The sequence below is a fragment of the Perca fluviatilis genome, chromosome 18, assembly GCF_010015445.1.
Source record: "Perca fluviatilis chromosome 18, GENO_Pfluv_1.0, whole genome shotgun sequence".
NCBI classification, from domain to species: Eukaryota; Metazoa; Chordata; class Actinopteri; order Perciformes; family Percidae; genus Perca; species Perca fluviatilis.
Window position 1 is genome coordinate 26,654,566 of NC_053129.1, and position 6,045 is coordinate 26,660,610.

Sequence of the window (6,045 nt, forward strand, 5' to 3'; positions counted from 1 at the left end):
GACACAAAGTAGTCCCTATTCTTTAAATAAGACTCAAACCACTTTAGCACTGAGCCAGAAATGCCAACCCAGTTTTCCAATCGGTCTAGTAATATGTCATGGTCGACCGTATCAAATGCAGCACTGAGATCAAGTAATACTAAGACTGAAATTTTGCCACGATCTGTGTTTAAGTGGATGTCATTAAAGACTTAAACAAGAGCTGTCTCAGTGCTGTCATGTGGCTGAAAACCCGACTGGAAGGCATCAAAACTGTTGTTTAGTGACAAGAAAAGGTTGAGTTGTTGAGAAACCGTTTTTTTCAATGATTTTATTGAGGAAACCACATGGTCAAGAAAGTCAGAAACTTCCCACTTTGTATGAAACCAAACCTCCAGTGCTTGATTTAAGGTACCGGTAAGATAGGCTACCGGTCCTTACTATCTTTCTTGTACTATTGTACTTCAGAGCACAGTGGAAGATGGTGGCGACTCTTTATTTGGGATGATCTAATTGCTCCTGCAGATTTTCAGGTCTAAGTTTGAAACGTGTTGATCTTTGACAGGCAAAGTAGACTTCCAAATGCCCAGCGAATAGGTCTTTTTCAAAGCAGACATTTTGACTTCTAGGTGGAAATGCACAGCCGTGATTAACATCAAGCTTGGTCTGCTCCATTTAAATGTGTGAGTCAGCCATGGCAGTGATCTGGCATGCACAATCCCATGACACTGGCACAGGCTGACAAAAGTGGAATTCAGCTACTGTGTCATTAATGAGTAATAGAACTGTGCTTGTCCAGCCTGATAATCGGACTGAATAACCTCTTCGTTTAGATCACGTGTCCTGCACGGCTGACAGGAGTAAAAGCAGATGAATGGTGAAAGAAAGGGACGACTTTTCAACTTTTCCAAAGTTTAGTAAATTTATAAAGTTGAAGTCTTTAGCCAGACTTGATCTTCTGTATTTTATCTTCAGTGAAGAGGTGGAATATGATAAATTGCAAGTTATTAATACGGTGAAAATTGAGTCAAGTCCCTTTACACTGTTAGAGGCAGCCCTGTGGGAAGCCACTGATATATAACAGTGTAAAAAAATGTTTTCAGATAAAATCTTATTACCAGGAGACATGCTGTTATAGTGAGTTGAACTGAACTGATGAATTAAAAGAGGATTTGAATGTCATATTTTCTTTTATTTTTTTTACCATCTTTGCTCTTATTTAAAGCAGACAAGAAGAATAACATGTTTTTCAGGTAGGAAATGTAAAACAAATTACTTGCTTTAGGGTCAGATACACCGTGCGTTCATGGACATCGGAAAAACGTTTGTCCGAGTGAAAACGTCACCATTCACGTAACGTCCTGAGGGAGTCAGAGGTCAGAGGTGGGAAACTCGGGCTGATTTTGCCAGAGAATGTCTAATAAGGGGAGAACTTCCACTCTCGGGAAAATTCCGGGTTGGTACAATGGGGCTTAATAGGGAGTGAGATAGGGAGTGAACAGGCTCTCCATAGACAGGCTCTGATTTTGCCTTTTATACTGTCTATAGATTTTGCTAACCGAGTTCCCCAGTTGGTGACGCGTTGTTGACAACTGACGTTTGATGGAGGCGACTTTGGTTCACTGAACATATTTAAATGATAATAAACTCTCTGCCAAGAAACCTGCACAGATATAATATGTTTAAAATTATTCATAAATAGGCCTATGTATAAAAAAAAACACATTATCCGTGTCTTTTCCCGTTGGTTGTCCTGCAGATAACACAAACACACACCTGTAGATGTGCTGTTCGGATGCTCGCATAAGAAAACAGCAGAGAATCTTTTGTTATTGTGGCCTCCATGTTTTCACACACCTGATGCTCTCGGCTACGGCCAACCGTTGGTGGCAGTCATGCAAAAAGTTGTTATGCCAAACGCCAATATAACAGAAGAAGAAGAACACGCATTCCCGACCAAGACAACGCTGCCACTCGGAAAAACAACGAAACCAGGGGGGCGGTGCCTGTTATTCCGAGGTGGCATGAACGCAGCATAACACCTGATGTGAGGTAAACAGTGAGGAAAATGATTTGATCTACAAGTAGAATTATACAGCCGTAAAAAAATTTAAGACCACAAAACCATGGCATGACTGTGCTGTACTGTCTAGAGTCAGGAAACTGTTAAGATTGCATGAAAATATCTTTAAAAAAAAAAAATCCTCTACTTTAACAGTGGAATAAATGTCAGCATGCAAACTAAAATCACTCAATTTTATTATTGTTTTAGGCGAGTAAAGAAATCTTTGTTTTCATACAATTGAAGTCAACCAGAAATAAATTTAAATCGACTAATGAAAGCTGATTTAAAAAGCGTTTTTTTGATTTCTTGTAACTTTGCATTTTGGCGCTTGCGCAGTTCACTGCTCAGTCTTTAATGCGGAAATACTTCACTTTAAAGTTTGTCAAAGCGAATTCTGGTATTAAAAGCCTTTTATATATGTCAATGATAAAAGCGAGGTTTACTGGTCACTAGCGAAACACGATGTGTTTTATTTACGGAAGTGTCTAGCACTGCATGCGTGTACCGCGTAGTGCATGACGGGAAGACGTGGTCTATAACCCGTGTTTTTAATGTTACGTTTCTACAGCACTTTTACACCAGACATACCGAAAAGATGAGATTGTTTTGATTAGTTTGGGGTTCAATCACATTGGCTTCCGCTCGTATTGTGTATATCGATTTTAGCGTCACAACCGTCACTGAAAACCGTTCCTTCTAGAAGGACCCCCTGACTGTCACATGTCCAACTTATACTTACCTGGCAGGGGAGATACCATGATCATATAGGTGGTTCACCCATGGCGAGGCATAGCCATTGCACTGCGGCTATCTGACCCGTGCGAATTCCCCAAATGTGGGAATCTCGACTGCATAATTTGTGGTAGTGGGGGACTGCGTTCGCGCTCTCCCCTGATTACATGTGTAAAGAAATAATCTTTATGGAAAGTAGGTCCGCTGTTGGTGGTGGGTGAGAAGTTGCCGAGGAAAGTAGTTGCAACGCATATATACCATGGATGTATGTGAGAGAACGGCACATACGGGTATTAAGGCGTTTGGAGGTGTTATAAGGTGGGATACGTGCTGTGAAACTTCTGTGCCTTAGCTTACGAAGTTAGTTTGTTAGAGTTCTTAATCACACATTTAGTTTAATTTAATTCATTATCAGCAAATGCTCTAATGCAATATATCTCAAATGGGATACTAGGGATACTTTGGAGGACTGAAGGGGTTACGTGAGATATTTAATAAAATGTTTAATAGTTACAAGGCTCTTGTCCATAACATTGTTCCTCTTTATGTAGAATTTTTTTTTCCTACCAAAAAGGTGAATTTTTTTGGACCTAATCTTGCCTTCCTTCTACTGTCCTACTTACACAAGTTTCTTCTTATGTCCCTGTTTTTGAAGTTTTTGATACTATTTTGAGCTATTCTTGCCTTACTTCCTTCCTTCTTTCGACCATCTTTTTCCAAGTTTTTGTCTTTTTTATAGTTTTTGTCTCCTTTTCTCATCAGCATTTAAATGTGTTTTTTTTCCAGTTACAAGGCTGTTGTTTAGTAAATCTGTCGCTGACAGCGCTGTACTGTTCCTGTTTATATAGACTTTTTTTCTACCGAAAATGATTAGCGCTGGTCAGGGGTACTTGGCTTAAAGAAACAATTCAAAAGGGGTACATTATTGAAAAAAAGTTAGAGAACCACTGCTCTAATGAATGTGAAAACACAGTAGGCTACAAACGGCTCTTCGTTGTTGGTAAGACAATTGTGAGGATGTTCTGCTTTTTTTTGTTATGATGATAAACTAATTTTATATGGCTTGTGTTTTTTATCCTAGCTTTAAAAGCCACGGTTGTCTGTATGGTCAATGTAAAGCCCACATCAGCATTAATGCACAACATTGAAAGAGTCATATATTATAAAAAGGGAAATGTGGGTATGGTTTTCAATGGGCATCACCCAGAAAACGCCTCAGTGTCTCCTCCTTCACTGACTGGACACAGTCACGTTTGCTCAATATGAATCTCCTGGCCCTCATTATCTGTGTGCAGGTCACTGTGTACTCCACACTCATTTCACCAGGTGGCGCTGTTGTATCATGGTTAAATGCTTAAAGAGGAAGTCTAGTAATAATTAATTTAGCATTTGGCCCCCTTGTACTCAAGTTGTGCGCTTTATGTAAGCCCAGTTGTATAAGAACTGGTTGGAGACTCTTCAAAGTATGGTGAATAAAGAGGATCTTACAGGTGGAATTCATATTTAACGTCTCCTGGAAATGAATATTATATTTAAAAAGTGAATGCAGGATTGTATATGTTTACATATGTATATGTTTTGGTAAAGCTCAATCCGAGGGGCGGGATAAACGGTTGTCTTTCAAATTCCCTCTGCACGCAATAGGATAGCGCTACAACCAACCGCTAGTTGATAGGTTAATCTTTTGCCGCATCCGGTCGGCGATATAGGTTAGACCTTTTTCACGGCAGACATGTTGACATGTCATAGTAGGAAAAGCACAGGTGTAGGCTATTCAAACCTATTAATGATGGCTGCATCCCACTTAGGAGAGGCCCTGGAGTGCATGCTGACTCACTGAAATAGCTTACTGGGACACTTGAAGGAACTTAGCCATCGTTAAGGTTATCAATGTCAGCTGTGCTTTTCCTGCTATGACAAGTCAAAATGTCTGCTGTGAAAAAGGTTGGCCAGGTAACGTAACCCCATTTGTTCAGGTCCTATCCCCTGACCAATCGGCTATCCTAACCTTAACCACTCGAGGTCAAATGCCTAACCCCAACCAATCGAGCTGCTTCGTAGGGCGGGTCTTGGCGTGGCCATGGTGGGATTCCGAACACATCTTCCTTTTTTAAGAATGATTTCAGTGCCGTACTTTGTTCTTTTCTCAAAGAAAAGCTGAACTCCAAGTCTTCCAGAAGACCGCTGTTCCCAGCAGCAGCAGCAGCCATTATAAGCCCGTCCACCGACTCTATACGCAATGTGATTGGCCTGACCAGAGTTTGGTTTTTCCAGCTCGCAAGCCAATGGAGAGTGCCTTAGACCCCCCTGGCTGCAAAATAAATTTGCTGCCACTAGGTTGTGTCTAGATTTCTAGGCTAGGCGTTTTGAGCAATGCTCTTAAAATGCTTTTTTTTTTAAACACCATTCACTGGGTCCAGTTAATCAGGAATAACATGGAATTACAACCAGATTAACATCTTGTCATTAAACAGAAAATCCACACTAATATATAGGCTAATTGATATTGTGTTATTTCAGTGCTGTTCTTCGATAGCTGAGATATTATAATCACACACAAACTAGAGCTGCCAAGTCATATAATTTGCCTATTTCCCAGTAAAATCTAAATGCTTTTGTGATATTCATTATATATTTGTAGCTCCCACATTTGTCTGTGTAGATTACATCATCCCTAAAGTGACTTTTCTCTCCGCAGTTCATCTTTAGTAGTAGACTTTTATTCAAATGCAAACATTTAAACGGTGCTTTAAACACATTACAGAAAAATATTGTAGGGTTTTCATAGAAAAAAATCAGTTTTATTTGATCAATCACCTTGTTACCGTGAATATAATGCAGCATAGTTTATGATGCATTGGACCACTACAAGTAAACTGATACTGTATATTTTATATTATATGTTAGAAAACTTTAAACATTGTTAAAACTCAATGAGCCTTTTTGTCAATTCGGAGAACCCAACGTTTCCAAAAAATACCAAATATGTATTTGGGAAGAATGTATAGGCTATTCATTTAGCAAAAGACATCTAGAATATGATGCAGCCATTAAAACAAAAATAAAGAGCAAAAATACTGACTTGAATTATAAATAAAAATGACTCAAATTGTGTAAGAATCAACAGTGTAAATTGTTTTTAGCCATAAAAAGACACACATGTTGCAATTAGGCCTACAGCTGTCGGCTGAACAAACAGTGTGTCCAGGTGAGGAGTTGGTGGCGGTCTTGGACAAGGATCAACTCAACAGTGAGACGAAACTCCATTT

The 6,045-nt window shown here is 39.5% G+C and overlaps 1 non-coding gene across 1 annotated transcript; it reads left to right on the forward strand.

The window, feature by feature from the left end:
- Positions 1-2,775: 2,775 nt before the first annotated feature.
- On the forward strand, positions 2,776-2,938 carry LOC120547357. Its single transcript, XR_005637060.1, has one exon. It is a non-coding gene; the product is annotated as a U1 spliceosomal RNA (small nuclear RNA).
- Positions 2,939-6,045: the final 3,107 nt, after the last annotated feature.